Source organism: Oryctolagus cuniculus, chromosome 20, assembly GCF_964237555.1.
Source record: "Oryctolagus cuniculus chromosome 20, mOryCun1.1, whole genome shotgun sequence".
Taxonomy (NCBI): Eukaryota; Metazoa; Chordata; class Mammalia; order Lagomorpha; family Leporidae; genus Oryctolagus; species Oryctolagus cuniculus.
In genome coordinates this window covers 3,599,854-3,619,921 of record NC_091451.1, presented here as the reverse complement: position 1 = coordinate 3,619,921, position 20,068 = coordinate 3,599,854, and positions in this window count along the sequence as shown.

Genomic DNA, 20,068 nt, shown 5'->3' with positions numbered 1-20,068 from the left:
ATTGCAGCCATCTGGGAAGTGAACCACTGGATGGATGATCTCTCTCTCTCTCTCTCTCTATCTCTATCTCTACCTCTCTAACACTGTCTCCCCATGCAGGACCCCTGTCCTCAATGAGTTGTATTGAGAGTTAACTATAAAACTAGTTCTCAAACTGTTTTGTGTGTGTGTGTGTAAATTGTTGAAATCTTTACTTAGTATATAGTTGGTCTTCTATGTACAAAGTTAATTGGAAGTGAATCTTAATGGAGAATTGGCTTGGCAAGTGGAGAGAGGGGAAGAGGAGGAGAAGGAGTAGGGGTGGGAGGGCTGGTATGGTGGGAAGAATCACTATATTCCTAAAGTTGTACTTATGAAATTTTTATTCCTTGAAAATAAATTTTTTAAATCTTTAAAAAAAGAGTTTGGGCCTTCAAAATACTTTATGGGACTGTGTATAGCCTTCCACTTATGTGTGGCTGGATTAACAGGAATGGTTTAGAACTTTTCAGAGCCCTCTGTAGGCATTTGTGTAGTCTTCTCATGCTACCAAAAGAAAATTATCATAGACTAAGTGGATTAGACAACAGAAGTTCATTTTCTAATGGTCCTGGTGGAGTCAGTCTCTGGTAAGCAGTTTTTACTGGCTTGCACACAGATTTTGCTTGTTATGTCCTCAAATGACATTTCTTCCATAAATGTGTCACAACAGAACAGACAAGCTCTGCTCTCTCTTCATAGAAAACTAATAATCCTATTGGATTCTGGCCGCATTCTTATGACTCATTTATTTTTAATTACTTCTTTAGAGCTCCCTTCTCTAAACAAAGCCAGACTTGGGTAAAGGATTCAAAATGTGAATTTTGAGGTAGATTCAAATATACATTCCCTAACATAACATTCTCTGGCTTTTCTTTACAAATTCTGTGTCTATTGTATATTTTGTCCAATGGTTATCATCATCTCAGGTAGACTCAGGGTTAAGCTATTGCTGCTGCTTGTTTTAATTAGGTTTCCTGGGGGGAAAACTGTTATTACAAGGTTAGCTGTGGGTTAGGTCAAATAAAGACAGGGTTTCCTACTGGAATTTTTTCACAAATGAGCCAATCTGGTCAAGTAATTGCAACTCTTTTTAACGTTGCTGCATATTCGGTCTATCTGCTATTTTCTATTGAGTATAGATGTGTTGGTTTTCAATATAAGTTGACTGTGCCTTATGTGAAATGCTTGAGACTAATACTTTTGGAAGATTTTGGAATATTCATAGATTTCATAAGAAATCTTGGGGATGGGACTCAAGTCTCAACATGAAACTTACTTATTGATGGAGTAAATATAATTTATACCATATTTTTAGTGTGCCAGCATTTAAAATTTTAAAGATTTATTTTTTAAAGTAGAGTCAAAAAGAGAGAAAGAGAGAGAGAGAGAGAGAGAGAGAGGTCTTTCATCTGCTGTGCCCAAATGGCCACAATGTCTATAGCTGAGCCTATCCAAAGCCTGGAAACAGGAGCTGCTTCTGGGTATCCCACGTAGCTGTAGGGGCCCAAGGACTTAGGCCATCCTATTCTGCTCTCCCATGCACATTAGCAGGGAGCTGGATCAGAAAAGGAGTCACTTGAATTAGCGCCCTTATGGGATGTCAGCTCCGCAGGCTGAAGCCTTAACCCACTGCACCAAAGCACCAGCCTCAGTTTGCAAACTTTTTGACCACAATACCTCACATGAGGTCAGCTGTAGAATTTTCCTCTTATGGTGACCCTGAACAAGTTTTGGACTTTGGAGCTTTTTGGTTTGGAATATTAGGTGTAGGGACAGTCTTGATTGGAAAATTTTCCATATCCAAATCTCACTTATTTTACTGAAATTTAGACACTTTTTTAGGTAAACCCTTCCCAGATTATGCAAGCATCCGTATAATTTCCAGTTTTCTGAAGATGTGGATATTTACAGTTTTTGAAGTCTTCTCACTGTTTTTAGACAGGAAATTATTTTTCAAAAATTTTGAGAAATTTCTCTATTCAATGTTTCTGTTAATCACTTACCTTTCTTTACACTCAGATTCTGTCAACTGTCACAACTGGTGCATCTTAACTCTGTTGGTCATATTTTCCCCCTCTTTTTATTCTTACTGTCACTGTGCTAGTTGAAATAACAGTTTTTCACTTCTTCTAGGTGGTGTCACAGTAGTCTTTTCATTGACAGGCAGAGTTAGACGGTGAGAGAGAGTGACAGAAAGGTCTTCCTTCCATTCGTTCACCCCCCAAATGGCTGCTACGACTGGCACGCTGCGCTGATCCAAAGCCAGGAGCTAGGTGCTTCCTCCTGGTCTTCCATGCAGGTGCAGGGCCCAAGCACTTGGGCATCCTCCCCTGCTTCCCAGGCCAGGGCAGATAGCTGGACTGGAAGAGGGGCAACCGGGACAGAATCCAGTGCCCCAATGGTACTAGAATTGGAGTACCAGTGCCACAGGTGGAGGATTAGCTAGTGAACCGTGGCACCAGCCTAATCACCATAATCTTTAACTCTTTCTCCAATGTGATTTCTAAAAAAAAATTGTTTTCCTCCATTTAGATATATTTAATTGTATCTTCTAGAAAAAAAAAGTTTAAATTTCTTAGTCTGGCATGAGTTTTCTGTTTTGTTTTTTTTTTTATTTTGTAATTTTCTATTTTTTCTACTTCATTGCTATTTCTGGAAACATGAATGAAGTGCATAAGTTTTTGTCATTTGTGTTTGCTGGGATTCTGTGTTAGATCTGATGTCCTAGAGTCACTTTTCTTTAGCACTGTGTATCTCCTTAGTTATCAAAAGACTCAATAGCCCTGATCTCTTTTCATGCATGAAAATAAAAATATATTAAAGGACAGAGGATGCAGTATACATATTGGTAATCTCACTTGTTGAATTGGCTTTCCTGACCTCCCTTGGGTATTCTTGGTCTTTGCTTTACAGCTGTCTTTCCTCATTAACTACTTGATTTTCCTAGAACCCAGTAAAAGAATGATTCTGTAGCTATGTTTCTGTATTGACTGGGATGTGGAGTAAGTAAGAAGAAAAGTGGAGGGCTTTAGGAAACTACATGCTATGTAAGTGAAACATTTGCAGAGAGTATTTAGCAAAGCAGGACATTTCATATATGAAGTGACTGGGATGGATTATAAATAAATCCAGAATATTTTACACAGTATATTGAATGATGTAAAATCATGAACAATATTGCAATATTTAAAAGCGCTTATTTTCTCTCTGTTTATAAATAAATTCTGATAGGTTACTTGACATTAATAAATATCGCAGAATTGCTTCATCAATTTCTTTTAGTTTTAAGAAATGTCACTATCAGTTTATGGAACACAGAATAAATACTTGCTATATAGGAGAAAGGAAAATTTATTCACCAGTCAAAGTTAAAAGTCTTCAGAAATAGTTTGGTGAAATATTGTCCATTCTTTCATGGTTGCGTTTAGATAACAATACACCTCCTATATTTTGTTTTGCTTCAAATTTCTTCATGTATGAACTTATTTTTTCCTCATAACCCCAGTTCTTTTGGTGTACTGGGAAGGAAAATGAGTTCTATATATAGATCCCCCAAATTTAAGTTATTATTGGCAAGAAAAAAATTAAAAATCAATGAATAGTGGTGAGGATGTACAGAAAAAGATTAGTGAGTCCAGTGTTGGTGGAAATGCGACCTAGAATAGCCATTGTGGAAGACAGTAAGGAAATTCCTCAGAAAGATGAAAATAGATCTACCATATGATCAAGCAATGGGAATTTATCCAAAGAACATGAAATCAGCATATGAAAGAATTTTCTGTACCACACATTTATAGCAGTTCAATTCACAATAACTATGTTGGAATCAACCTAGTTGCTCATCATCTGATGACTGGAGAAAGAAGTGCTATGTATACACTGTGGAATATTACTCAGTAATAAAAAAGAATGAAATTCTGTCTTTCACAACAAAATGGATGCAATTGGAAACCATTATTATACTTTGTGAAATAAGACAGTCTCCAAAAGAAAAAAATGATATATTTTATCCTTTCTGTGGTAACTAAACAGATATTCTTTCTATGAAAAATTCAGGTTTTGATTGAAAGATACAGAATATCCAAAGTCTTCAAAATTGTGTGCTATTTTATATATGATTTACATTCAAGTTTTCTGAAACATAACATTTGGTATGCATTATAAAACTCATATTTAAATTACCCAAAAAGTGACATTTATCCCCTGATAACATATTAAATTAAATTGAGGTTTATGATATCACAATGGTAGTTTTTCACATCCCAATTGAAAATGACATCACGATGGTTTTGGCAATATCACAATGGATTATGACACAACAATGATATTTTAGGACATATTCTGATATTGCAATGATAATGACACACAATGATAGGTTTCTGATGTCACGATGGTTTTTATGACAAAAATTCATAGAGAGTACAATGGTTGGTTTGTGAAACCACTGTGGCTCAGTAGGTTAATTCTCTGCCTGCAGTGCCGGCATTCCATATAGGCACTGGTTCTAGTCCCGGCCACTCCACTTCCCATCCAGCTTTCTACTATGGCCTGGGAAAGCAGTAGAAGATGGCCCAAGGCCTTGGGCCCCTGCACCTGGGTGGGAGACCAGGAAGATGCTCCTGGTTCTTGGCTTTGGATAGGAGTAGTTTTGGATGTTGCAGCCATTTGGGGAGTGAACCAGCGGATGGAAGACCTCTCTGTCTCTCCCTCTCACTGTCTGTAAATCTACTACTCAAATAAATAAACACAATTTAAAAAAAAAAAGAAATCACAATGTCATGTAAATGTTATCACAATATTGGCATATGTCATAATGCTTTCATGATATCACAATTGATTATAAAATAATAATGATTTATGACATCACAACTGATTATCATCACAATTATAAGTTAAGGCATTGCAATAATTTTTAGGACTCACAGTTGGTCATGACATCACAACTTGGTTTATGATATGACAATTTTTGGTTTATTGCATCATAATATTGGTTTATTGTATCAATATTTTTCACAAAATCAGAATTTATTATGACATCACAATAGTGATACATATATTATCACAATGTTATCTTTATGATATAACAATGGTGAATTATCACATTCCAGTTGATTAGGTAACATAAGAATTTTTACATCATGATTTATTATGACATGACATGGTAGCTTAATAACATCACAGTGTTTTTATATCACGATTAATTATGAGATGACAATGGTAGCTTTATGATATCACAAGGTTTTTATGACATCACAATTGATTATAACATCAAAATGGTAGCTTTATAATGTCACAATATTTTTAAGATTTCACTATTGCTTATGATATAAAAAATTTGGTTTATGATACCACATTATTTGTTTATTATAGTCCAGTTGCTCATGGCATCACAAGGCTATTTACAAAATCAGAATTGATTATGGAATAACAAAGGTAGATATGGCAACACAAAGTGTTTTTCTTTCATCAAAATATTGATTTATGTTATTCAATACAGTAATGGAAGATTTAGCCAGAGCCATTAGGCAAGAAAAAGAAATCAAGGGGATACAAGTTGGGAAGGAAGAAGTCCAACAAGCCTATTTGCAAATGACATATCTAGGGGATCCAAAAGACTCCACCAAGAGGCTACTGGAAGTTTTAGAACAGTTTGATAAAGTAGCAGGATATAAAGTCAATGCAAAAAAATCAATAGCCTCTGTATACACAGACAATGCCACAGCTGAGAAGAACTTCTGAGATAAATCCTATTCACAATAGCTACATAAAAATATCAAATGCCTCGGGATAAACTAAACCAAGGATGTTGAAGATCTCTAGGATGAAAATGACAAAACTTTAAAGCAAGAAATTGAAGAAGATATAAAAATAGGAAAATGTTCCATGTTCATGGATTGGAAGAATCAATGTCATCAAAATGTCCATTTTTCCAAAAGCAATTTATAGAATCAATGTGATACAAATTAAAATACCAAAGGCATTATATTCAGATCTGGAAAAAAATGATGCTGAAATTCATATGGAGGCACAGGAGACATCCAATAGCTAAAGCAATATGATACAACAAATAGAAAGCTGGAGGCATCACAATAATAGATTTCAAGATATACTACAGGGAAATTGTAATCAAAAAGTCTAGTACTGGTACAAAAATATATGAGCAGACCAATGGAACAGAATTGAAACACCAGAAAGCAATCCAAACATCTACAGCCAACTTATATTTGATCAAGGAACTAAAACCAATTCCTGGAGCAAAGACCATCTAATCAACAAATGGTGCTGGGAAAAACGGATTTCAACATGCAGAAGTATGAAGCAAGACTCCTACCCTACACAAAAATCCACTAAATAAAGATCTAAATCTATGACCTCACACCATCAAATTATTAGAGAACATCTAAGAAACCCTGCAAGATATTGGCACAGGCAAAGATTTCTTGGAAAAGACTCCAGAGGCATAGGCAGCCAAACACAAAATTAACAACTGGGATTACATCAAATTGAGAAGTTTCTGTACTGCAAAAGAAACAGGAAAGTGAAGAGGCAGCCAAAATAATGGGAGGAAAAATTTGCAAATTATGCAACTGATAAAGGATTAATAACCACGATCTACCAAGAGTCAAGAATCTCCACCACTAGAAAACAAACAACCCACTTAAGAGATGGGCCAAGGACTTGACCAGACATTTTCCAAAAGAAGAAATCCAGATGGCCAACAGACACATGAAAAATGTTCAGGATCACTAGCCATCAGAGAAATGCACAATGAGGTTTCACTTCACACTGGTTAGAATGGCTTTCATAGAGAAATCAACAAACCACAGATTCTGGCAAGGATGTAGGGAAAAAGGCACACTAATCCACTGTTTTTGGGAATGCAAACTGGTAAAGCCACTATGGAGACAGTTTGGAGATATCTCAGAAACCTGAATATAACCCTACCATATGACGCAGCCATCCCACTCCTGGGAATTTACAAAAGGAAATTAAATTAGCAAATAAAAGAGCTATCTGCACTTCCATGTTTATTGCAGCTCAATTCACAATAGCTAAGACATGGAATCAACCTAAATGCCCATCTATTGAAGACTGGATAAAGAAATTATGGGATATGTACTCTATGGAATACTACACAGCGGTAAAAATCAAATCCAGTCATTTGCAACAAAATGTAGGAATCAGGAAAACATGCTGAGTGAAATAAGGCAGTCACAAAGGGACAAATATCATGTTTCCCCTGATCTAGGACAACTAACTGAGCACCTAAAAGGAAACCTGTAGGAGTAAAACTGACACTGAGAAGCATTGACTTGATTAGCTTTTGTCCTGACTGTTGAGGAACAGCTTACTATTTTATTCTTTTTAGTATTTTCTTTTTCTACTTAATACCCTTGTTTGAACACTTTACTTAACACAGTATTATTCTCAGGTTTTTAAAACCAATTAAAAATTCACCCCTGTTAAAAATAAGAGTGACAAAAAATAAAGAGAGGGGTGAGATGTACAGTTGGGCATATGTTCCCTCTGACATACCCCTAAGGGTACGTATGTGTGTGTGGGTACAAACTGTTAGAATTTTTACTTAGTATAGAGTTGATTTTCTGTTTATAATGATAATTAAAAATGGATCTTAATGAAGAATGGGATGGGAAATGGAGTAGGAGGTGGGATGTATAGGGAGTGGGAGGGTGGGTATGGGGGGAAGAACTGCTATAATCCATAAGTTGTAATTATGAAATCTATATTTATTAAATAAAAGCTTTCTATAAAAATCATCAAAGCTCAAAATGTCAATTTCACTTCAATTTATTATAATACCACAGATCAGGGAAAACACATGTTATTTATCTGTTTGGGAATGGTTTATTTCACTTAATGTAATGGTTTCCAGTTGCATCAATTTTGTTGTAAAAAATACGATTTCATTTTTTATCACTGAGTTGTATTCTATAGTGTATATATACCATAATATGAAATGATTTTTAAAAGCACCATAAAGAAGGATCTACTTTTTAAGGTTCCAAAATTAATCAACTATGAGTAAAAGTAATTAAGACAATACAGGGAAAAGTAACACTAATATCCAGTTTCAGGGAATTGAAACAATGCTTTACATAGAATATAGCCTTGTCAAGAAGCTAAAAAAATCTGTAAAATGCTTAGGAAGAAAAATTTGACTAGAGATTAAAATCTACTATATTTTGGACATCAAATTCCCAAAACCAAATATAATATAAAATAGCAAAATCCTACCTAAAACAAGCAAATTGAATCACAATATGAAAATTACCAACCAACCAATTATAAAGTTACAGAAGCAAAACTTTTGTAGAGTAATACAAAATATTCCAGGGCCAGTGCTGTGGCATACGGTGTAAAGCTATTGCCTATGGTGCCAGCATCCATATGAGTGCTGATTTGAGTCCTGGCTGCTCTACTCCCGAGCCAGCTCTCTGCTGATGGCCTGGGAAAGCAGTGGAAGATGGCCCAAGTGCTTGGGTCCCTGCACCAGTATGGGGGACCTGGAGAAAGCTCCTGCCTCCTGTATTCAGATCAGCCCAGCTCGGGCCCCTTGTGTCCATTTGGGGAAGAAACCAGCAGATGGAGATTCTCTCTCTCTCTCTTTCTCTCTCTCTCTCCCTCTCGCTGTCTGTAACTCTCTTCTCTCTCTGTCTTTCTCTTTCTCTCTGCTTCCACTTCCCTGTAACTCTGCTTTTCAAAAAATAAATAAATCTTTGGGAAAAAAAAAAGAAATACAAAATATTTCAAACACACCTTTATTTCTAGCCGTACCAAGGTAGAAATAAGTAGAGAATATTTCCAAATTTATTTGGAAGGCCAGCATTACATTGATGATGATGCAAGTTGACCAAACTTGAAATATGCATTAAGTATAAGCCTCTCATTCATAGATGCATATATCCTTAGTACTATTATAATAAATTAAATCACATATGAAAATATAATGAAGAACAAGTGAGATACAAGAAAGAATGCAACAGGTGGTTAACATTTTTAAACAATCCATGTAAATTTTCCAAGTAAGTGAAAAATTCAAGAAGAAAATCATATGACCATTTAGATTGAATATGAAAAACATTTAAAAATTAGCATAAAATTTACAAAATAAAAAAACTGCTAGCAGTATAGTAAAAAAGTGCCTTCCATAATCTGATCAATATTGTTTAAAAGGATCCTAAAACAAACAACACAATACATACAGGATCATTGACAGCTTTTTCCCTGGAAGTAAGCCTACAGCAGCACCTCCACTATCTCCAAATTCTTATTGGAGGAGTAGTGGGGAGAGGGGAGAGCAAAAAGAAAAAATATGGTGTAAAGATTTCTAAACAATAAAATGTCAATATGTTGGGTATATTTAGAGAGAATCCATAAAATCTAAAAAGAAATAAATCTAAAAAGAAATAAATGAATTTAACAAGCTTGCTGGAAGGATCAATATTTTTAAAATCCACTAGATTACCATGCAGCAACAAAAGACAAATAGAAAATATTAAAGGTCAATAGGCAGAGTAGAAAACAAATACTGACAGGAGAAAAGGGAAAAAAGGATTAAATCATGTGATTTCTTTCAGCTTTCTTCCAATCAATATTAAAAAGTAACACAAACGACCCAACAGGAAAATGAGTCACAATATGAAGAAGCCCAGAGGCCGACGCACAGAACTGTGACTCACTGAAGCAGTTACTGCACCGAGAGCTCCAGCAGGGACCCATCAGGGAGGACAAGGCCACAGGAGGGACCCGGCGGGTGCAGGAGCAGAGGGGAGAGGCCTCCCGCCTGGGGAGGTGGAGTCCAACCTGCACCCAAACCTCGCCTCCTGCTCTCCCACCCAGCACAACCTGAAGTCAGGGGCCCATTGCCCTGCAGGATGTTGATGGGCTGCGTCCTTTGTGACGTTGTGTGCACTCACGGCCATGCACGCTGTCCAATCAGGCACGACGACGTCCACGCCGCGTCATCACGCGGGGTCTTGACGTCACAATCATCTTACAGTTCTGGGCAGGAGCGAGGTGCTAGGAGACGGCTCTGCAGGCGCGAGGCTCCCAAAGCAAGTCGGGCTCCGTGGCCTCCACCTTCATCACCGGGGACGCTGGACACCTGGAGCTGGAAACCGCGACGTGGTGAGTGTGTGCGCCCAGGTGTCGGGAGAGGCGTAAAGCAGCCGTGGAGGCTGCTGAGAAGCTGGCAGGACGCGGGCCTCCCAGAGCTCGTCTCCGAATCTGTGGCGCCATATTGCCGCTGGCCCAGCGCTTCCCTTGGTTCCCTCAGACCCGGGGGTCAGGGTCTGGACTGGCACCCGGGACCCCCGACGCCCTGCCTCTTCCCTGCTCACAGCGACTTCTCGGCCCAGAGCCATCCCCGGGCAGCTGTGTGGCAGCAGCCCCACGTCTCCCCGACTGTGCAGTGGGCACGGGGTGGTCATTAGGAAGAATGTGGGCTCCGTGTGTGGGGTGCGTGTGGGACGGGAGCGTAGTTTGTGCGGCCCTGGGCTCCTCCGTCCTTCCCTGCTGGGACCTGATTCCCCCCAGTTTTCTAAATATGTGGGCAGCAGGGTCTCTCCCAGGATGCTGGCCTCTCAGCACAGCTGTTTCTAGGGGGTCTCTCCATTTTCTGTTTCCAATAACAGTCACCTAGAGTGGGTAAGACTAAAACATTCTGTTTGACTTGGGGGTTTTGTTCAGATTTTAGAGGGGCACAAGTGCCCTGTAAGTTGACACTTGGTTATCATCTTAGCCCTTACACTTTCCTTTCACAGCCTGCCCTCTGCATTTGCACTTTCAGAGTAGGAATTTTGTCTGTTCAAAGTTATGAGTATTTTTAAATTTATTCTGTTCCATAAAAATCTTCCCAATCCTGAAAATATGTCTCCTGAGTTATTTTGAATTTATATGTTGATTTGGGAGCCTGGTACTTTATGTTTCTTTTAATTTTTTCAAGATTGTTGGATATGATTGACAAATTTGTGTATAATCAAGCATGCAACATGATGTTATAAATATAAGGAAACTTTTGAAAATTATGGAAAATTCACTTTTTTTTTGAAACATCAACTTCGTTTATTAGCAGGTTAACTTGCTGACCTGGCTCAAAACAGCATTGCTAACATGATCATGGTTGTAGGTACACAATCAATAAAGACTGTCTAATTAAAAAAGAATTTTAAAAAATTCATCTGCTTAAGCATATTTGTTTAAAAAAATCTTCAGTGTTGCAGAAAAAATATCACAGAGTGATTTCAGTCCATGAAAAAACAGCACGTGGCATGTATATATGTGTGTGTGTGTGTGTGTGTGTATAATAAGGTATATAATATATACACAATAAAATACATATTTGTAATATTGGGAAAAGATGATAGCACTTGTGGAAAATGCTCCCTAGTAAGCCCTGCACTGGAGGCCAAGATGGAAACACCTGCAGGGTCACCCTGACATTTCTGTTGGTACAGGCAGGAAAGTGACTCCACAAATGCAAGATGCCACCCTGTTGGATGTTAGGAACTTGGTTTCATTAAATGTAACAGGGAGGTCCCTGACTGGAACACAGGCCATTGTTTACTTCCTCCAGTGTACATAAGCAGAGCCCTGGGTCAGCAGTGGAGAATAGATGAGACTTTGGTCAGGCACTCTGAGATGAGATGAAGTCATCCCAAATGGTGGGTATATCCACTGCACCACAACACTGCCTCAGGCATCCTTACTCTAAGTTGGTAAGAGCTGCTATGATCTTTGTTATGTTTGCTGAAATTTTTTCTTTTCCGTTTTTAGTGTAATTGTAATCGTCTGCTTTTCATCCACTTTGCCTGTATTCACTCATTTTGTCATTGTTTCTTCCACAAAATTATCCATTTTATGGTAATAACAGTTTTTCACAACAGCTGAATGCCTTTTTATGTCTTTATACTCAATATTACAAATATACAGTGCATATTTGTAATATCTTAGTCTGAGTCAACCCTAGTACTCTTAACCTTTTACCAGATTGCTTAGCTTTCTGATTGTGAAGTCATCACCTATCTCAAATTTCTGTAAGTCTCCTGGAAACTGTCATGTACAGGTTCTCAGACATTGTTACTCTACTGTAATTATTCACTCTTTCTAGATAACATATTTTTTACTTTTTTGGATGTTTGTGGAACTAAGTTTGAGTTTAATTTTTAAGGTTTTTCTAAGCGTAATCTCGATATGGAAGTCTGTGCTCATATATTGTAGAACAAGGCATGATCTTTTTTCAATCATGTTTGTAGTATTTTTTCATGTTCTTCAATATAGATGTAGTTGCAGTGAAGAATAACAGAAAGTTGTCCATCTGCTTTTCATACCATTATTATTCGTTTCTTTTCACAATAATCACAGCATACATTATTCCATGACATGTACATCTGTTTTCATTGCCTTTGCATCTAATGCTATACCATGTATAGTTCACTAACATCCAAGTAAGCCAATGGTGATAATATAGCTGTGGCAATCTTGCTTTGCATTTTCGTAGTGGTATCACAAACCTGCTCAAAGTTCTGTAATTCTCTCTACAAATTTTAAAAATGTTTGCCATGGTATTCTGTTCCACATATCAATTTATCGTTTCCTGAATTTTGCCATTGATGTGTACCTTTCCTATAATATACTGTGTAAAGTACAGTTATCTCTTCATGACTTAAGATGCTCTATTTACATTTTTAAACTGTTTGAAATGGATTCTTTTTCTCCAAACTCCCTTATATCTGGTAGTGATTTTATTGGAACTCCGACTTAGTTATTTAGTTTAACTTACAGTATCAGTGGTATATTTAATTTTGTGAGCATCCTTTCTGGTTTTGTGATTGCAGTTATTGATATATGCAGGTTTTTTATTTAAAGATTTATTTTATTTCTTTGAAAGAGTTACAGAGAGAAGTAGAGAGAGAGAGAGAAAGAAAAAGAAATGTCTTCCATCCACAAATGGCTGCAATGGCTGGAGCTCAGCTGATCCAAAGTCAGGAGCCAGTAGCTTCTTCTGGTTCTCCCATGCAAGTACAGGGGCTCACAGACTTGGTCTGTCCTCCACTGCTTTCCCCTGGCACATTAATGGGGAGACAGATTTGAAGTGGAACAGCTGGGTCTTGAACTGGCACCAGTATGGGATGCCAGCACTGCAGGCCAGGACCTTAACCTGTTGTGCCACAGACCCAGTGCCAGATATGTGTGTACTTAATATTCTTATTTAAGTAAATCCTTGTACTGTGACATTGCTGCTTGATTTTCTCTCACAGTAATGTCATCAGATCACTCAAAATTCTGTTAAGTTTCGCTGGCAACATTAATGTACAGTCTCTCTGAACTCTGTTAGGATAAGCATAATCTTACACACTTTAAAGTCACACATTTTTAAACTTTCTTAATATTTATAACTCCAGAGTAATCATTCACTGAATTTTCCCAAAGTGTAGCTCTAGATATACTTTCTCAGAATTTTTCTAGTAGGTGGAATGAGTTTTATATTCATTGATTTTTACTTTTCAATTTATGTAATCACAATTAAGTGTTTTTCACTAAATTCCTTTATTTTTGCATTTTTTTTAATTTGATCCATTTAATAAAATGGATTAAAACTACATAAACTCAGACACGGGTGTTCAACCTAGTGGTTAAAACACTGATTAAGATTCATCGTCCCATATTCGAGTACCTAGCTTCAGGTCTTGCTGCGGATGTTGACTCCAGTTTCCTGTTTTTTTTTTAACTTTTATTTAATGAATATAAATTTCCAAAGTACAGCTTATGGATTACAATGGCTTCCCCCCTATACCGTCCCTCCCACCCGCAACCCTCCCCTTTCCCACTCCCTCTCCCCTTCCATTCACATCAAGATTCATTTTCGATTCTCTTTATATACAGAAGATCAGTTTAGCATACATTAAGTAAAGATTTCAACAGTTTGCTCCCACACAGAAACATAAATTGAAAAATAATAGATGATTTTTTAAATGATAATGAAATCAGATCAGACCTATTGTCATGTTTAATCTCAGTGAGAGTCAAGTTGGGAATTGATAATTTCTTCTTCTTTTTTTTTTTTTTACAGAAGATCAGTTTAGTATACATTAAGTAAAGCTTTCAACAGTTTGCACCCCCATAGAAACACAGAGTGAAATATACTATTTGAGTACTCGTTATAGCATTAAGTCTCAATGTACAGCACGCTAAGGACAGAGATCCTACATGAGGAGTAAGTGCACAGTGACTCCTGTTGTTGACTTTACAAATTGACACTCTTGTTTATGGCCTCAGTAATCTCCCCATGCTCCAGTCATGAGTTTCCAAGGCTATGGAAGCCCCTTGAGTTCTCCGACTCTTATCTTGTTTAGACAAGGTCATATTCAAAGTGGAGGTTCTCTCCTCCCTTCAGAGAAAGGTACCTCCTTCTTTGAAGACCTGTTCTTTCCACTGGGATCTCACTCACAGAGATCTTTCATTCGTTTTTTTTTTTTTTTTCCTGAGTGTTTTGGCTTTCCATGACTGAAATACTCTCATGGACTTTTCAGCCAGATCGGAATGCCTTTAGGGCTGATTCTGAGGCCAGAGTGCTATTTAGGACATCTGCCATTCTATGAGTCTGCTGAGTATCTCGCTTCCCATGTTGGATCACTCTCCCCTTTATTTATTCTATCGGTTAGTGTTAGCAGGTACTAGACTTGTTTATGTGCTCCCTTTGACTCTTAGTCCTTTCATTATGATCAATTGTGAACTGAAATTGATCACTTGGACTAGTGAGATGGCATTGGTACATGCCACCTTGATGGGATTGAATTGGAGTCCCCTGGTATGTTTCTAACTCTACTATTTGGGGCAAGTCAGCCTGAGCATGTCCCAAATTGTACATCTCTTCCCTCTCTTATTCCCACTCTTATGTTCAACAGGGATCACATTTCAGTTAAATTTCAACACTTAAGAATAACTGTGTATTAATTACAGAATTAAACCAGTCATATTAAGTAGAGCAGACAAAAAAACTACTAAGAGGGATAATGTATTAAGTTGTTCATTAACAGTCAGGGCTATGCTGATCAAGTCACCGTTTCTCATAGTGTCCATTTCACTTCAGGAGGTTTCCTTTTTGGTGTTCAGTCAGTTGTCACCAATCAGGGAGAACATATGGTATTTGTCCCTTTGGGACTGGCTTATTTCACTCTCTCTCTTTCTTTCTTTACATCCTCCTCTGATTTATAAATAATAAAAGAAAATATGAACATTAACATTGTAAGGAGAATATGGACTAATACCCTCCATTTGGTGAGGTCTCAATGAAAAGCCCATCCAAGATGGTCACAGGTTCACTATTCTAGCATTGTTAGACAGTAGAGTATTGATAATATATATGTGATAGTAATATTTTGAAACTCAAAATAAACTGATATTATAATGGTGTAAATACTGTAAAATTAAAACTAAATAGCAACAATAGTATTTATAAGAAGATATAAAGAAATAATTTATTATGAATTAACTATTATCTTTAGACTGTAATCAACATATGAGTTTCATAGGATGAATTACTACACCAGATCTAAACATCTCTGATCAACTGTTTGTAAAAGATGTTATTGCAAATCACACAATTTTCCATGACTTCATTATCACACATGGAACAAGCCAACCACAATGGCCATACATTCACGGTGTTAATCTTGGCAAAAACTGTGATACTGATAGTATACACAGGCAATAGTAATTAGGACATGACAAAGGCAAAAACAATTAACATTCTCTGAAATAATATATAATGTGATTACTCTCAAGAGAATTGAGTAATTTCGTGGAAGCCATAATAGAATGAGGCTCGGCTGCTCCATTTCTGCTCCAGCTCCCTTATAATGCACCTTGGAAAGCAGTGGAAAAGGTCCTAGTGTTGGACACTAATACACTTGTGGGAGACCTTTAAGAAGCTCTTAGTTCCTGGTTCAGTCTTAGCCACTGCGGCAATCTGGGAAGTGAGCCAGTTGGTGGGAAATTTCTCTCTCTCTCTCTCCCTCTCTCTCTCTCTCTCTGAATTTCAAATAAACAAATAATTGTCTTAAAAACAAACAATTAAAATTTTATCTAAGAATAAATATAGAGGCCGGCGCTGCGGCTCAATAGGCTAATCCCCCACCTGCGGCGCCGGACCACTGGGTTCTAGTCCCGGTCGGGGCGCCGGATTCTGTCCTGGTTGCCCCTCTCCTCTTCTGTGGCCCAGGAGTGTGGTGGAGGATGGCCCAAGTGTTTTGGCCCTGTACCCCATGGGAGACCAGGAGAAGCATCTGGTCCTTGCCTTCGGATAAGTGCAGTGCACCGGCCGCAGTGTGCCAGCCGCGGCAGCCATTGGAGAGTGAACCAATGGCAAAGGAAGACCTTTCTCTCTGTCTCTCTCTCTCTCACTGTCCACTCTGCCTATCAAGAAAAATAGAATATAGAGCTTCAGGATTTGCTGTGGGGAGCAACTCAGACTAGACTGTTACTCGAATTAAGACTTATTCTATGCATCTGCTCTCCCACAATATGGCACTGGGAGAGGAGGAAACAGCTTCTACACAGCTGCCTCCAGTTCAACCAATAAACAGCAGGACCTGCTCCTGATTGGAGGAGAGCAGCGTGCTCAGCGTGTGGGTAGCAGAGCACGGATTGGTGGAGAGGACTATATAGGAGGAGAGAGACAGCATGGTGGTGTGGGTTGGTTGGAGAGTTCGCGGGGAAGTTCGTTGCTTCGTTCTTTCTCATTTCTCTCATTCTTGCTTTGGGAGTTCGCTGTTTACCTATTTTTACTTTACTATAGAAAAGACTTGTAAAAAAGGGGAACAACAAGTATCCGGTCCGGTGCGGCTCCTCCGCGTGCGGAGGAGCAGCATTTGCAATCAAGAAAACATCACTCCTTAAGTCAACAGAAAACTTTAAGATAACTGTGTCTAGAATGACACTGTGGAATATTCCAAATCAAATGTTAAATTGAATCTCATCTCTATCAAAATACAGTGAAGGGAAATGAACTTGAATGGGTGAAACAATATAGTGGACATGGGGAGTACAGAAAAAATGTACACTTGAAAGTGGACAGGAAAGCTTAGACACTTTTATTTAGTTAATAAACTCTCAGTAAAAACAGTAACCCACAATGCGAACACTTGCCTACAACTTGGGTACTGACTGATGGATTATACTGGTGACAGTAATAAGATAAAAAAAAAATGAAAGTGATGTTCATATCGCTGTATAAATCATGATTAGGATAGAACTGAGCAGTTTGGTAGGAATAATTACCAAGTGGCAAATAAACAAAGAGATTTAGTGAAAATAGTCTTTTAAAATCATATTTTTAAAATTATTGCATATTAGAGGAACTTAAGACAATGTCACCTTACAGAAGAACCCTGACAGAAAGATTTCCTTATGTAAAATGATGCTATTGAAAATGTCAATGGTAGTGATAAATTTGGAATTCCCTAAAACCTTAAAAATAGCAAAATTTTGTGTGATTCTGATAGCATGAAGCAGCATATTGGTGTTAGACCATTCAGAGATACCAAGTATATGGAATATCCCAAGATAGATAACTAAGGTTACTTACAAAATTTTGAGAACTGACAACACAATAAAAAGCCAACAAACATGGCCACATGTTCATACTGCTAGCATTGGTACACACTATGATTAGATAATATAATTGGACAATAGTCATAAACTCAAATACAAAGTACAAGTTAAAAACTTTTCTCTATTAAGCTACAAATATATTGTGATAACAATGACTAGAACTGTTTTTATAGCAATGATACTAAAATAACCATATATAAGATCATTTCTTAAACAACAGTCCATTAAAATCTCTTTAAATTGAAAATAAAGGGAAAATGAATGGAAATAAAGGAAAAATTTTGACAATTACCAGATAAACATTGATGGAAAGATATTTGTATTCAAACCCTTGAAAATTAAAATTAAAATTTTATAGTCCTCTGGAATTCCAGGAAGGCTAAAAAAAATCCTCTGAGAACTGAGAAAGATTGTGTCAAGATGGCCTGAGAATTTGGGGCATGAAATAGTCGCAAAGAGAATTCAAATAATTTCCATCATGTTGATGTCCTAAGAAAAAGCCACCCAGATAGGATATTGATGATATACACAGGTCACACTAGTGAATAAAGACAATAATTAAAACAATGCACATTTTATCATGTGAATTACATTTTGATGATTGCAATTAGAATACAGGATAAATAATAGGGTGATCAGTAGAGATAAAGAAATTTGGTGAACAATAATCCAGTAATTATTTTTATTACAAGAAAAATTTTTAAATCAAGGAAAGTAAATCAAGGAATATTTTCGGTGCCTTAATTCTTTATTCATTTACTCACTGTTCAACTTTTGGCTTATTTCCATTGTTTCTATTAGAAGTAACAAGTGAATGTATTTGTATATAAATCTCTCTTCACAATTTTAATAATTTTATTTTCTTTATTTTTTAAAAATTTTATTTGTTATACAAGCTCCATGTATTTCATATATTCTGATTTAGAAATACTGTGATACTCTCACCCTACCCTCCATCTCACCCTTGTTCCAACCCTTCTTCCTCCTCCCTCTCTCATTACCACTGTTAATTTGTACAAAGATCTATTTTCACTTTAATATCTGCAAAGTTACCCTTAATTAAAGTGTTCAATAAATAATATAAGGAAAATTGAAAAGAAAACATAAAGAATTTTCATCAAATTGATGAAACCACAATGAAAAATTTAAACAAGATGAGTTACAGTTCTCTGTACTAGTATGAGCATACACTACACCATGATTTATATATGTCACAGAAATAAAACATAAAGATTAAGAGTAATATGCATGTTAGGATGTCCCCCATATTCTTTTTACTGGAAGTGACAGCAATAATGTAGGAGCAATAATAGCATAACAAGCATATACAACAGAATTGGGATAACCAACATGTATTAAAGTTGCATTAAACTTGAGAAATAAAAGAAGAAATCAACAATGATAAGTAAGGAAAATATGCCATTTCTCCCAGTATTAGCAGGGAGCTGGATCAGAAGTGGAGCAGCCAGGACTTGAACTGGCACCCATATAGGATACCACAGCTGTAGGCTGGGGCTTTCACCTGCCACACCACAGATTGGACCCCTAGATCAATTCATGTTACTTAGCATAATAATTCTGAAACAAAGCTGAAAGTGTGTCAATCTAGCATGTAGAAATTTTCAAGATCAACTTTCAATTACATGTACCATTGAATCTATAAAATGTTCTAAAGCACGTGTATTCTTGGAAGGGTGAATGATCCACTATTTCAATAGTTCTCAGGAAATGTGCAAATGGATGTTCTGAGATGACGTATGGAATTTTGTTTGAAATGATGAACTTACAATAAAAATGGCACGAAAATTTCAAGAGTGAAAGTCTGATGTTAGCTCCTCAAGGAAGATGGATGAGAAATATAGATGAAAACGATAAAATGTAACATGAAATAAGACTTGGATGCACATAGTATGCTAAAAAATTTCAAAATGAACAGAACTGAGTCATTTTTAGGAACGATAACAAAGTAACAAACACATATACAGGAAGTGGATGAAGATATAAAATTAACTCTTAAAGAACAGTAAAAAGAAAATTGTCATATTTTAAATCAAGAAACCAACATATCTCATGACAAAGTCAAGTTAATGGAATGGAAGTATACAGAATTACACTGTGGAAATAAATAACCTTGGTTATTTTATCTTTTTTTAATACAAGTATCTTTATTATACAAGGTTATTGTATCTTTTCCATACAATTCACAATTTGGTACATATATTGCATATATAGCCATGTGTATTTGCTTCTGAAAAATTATGAACATGAAAGTTACACAAACACTTCACGAAAGGATATGACATGGTCACCTCCCAACAAAAAACAAGCCAGTGTAAGCCCAGGTTCCCCATGTTAAAATTGCAATAACATAGTGTGGTAATGACATACACTACTGCTACAGAAGTGTAAATAA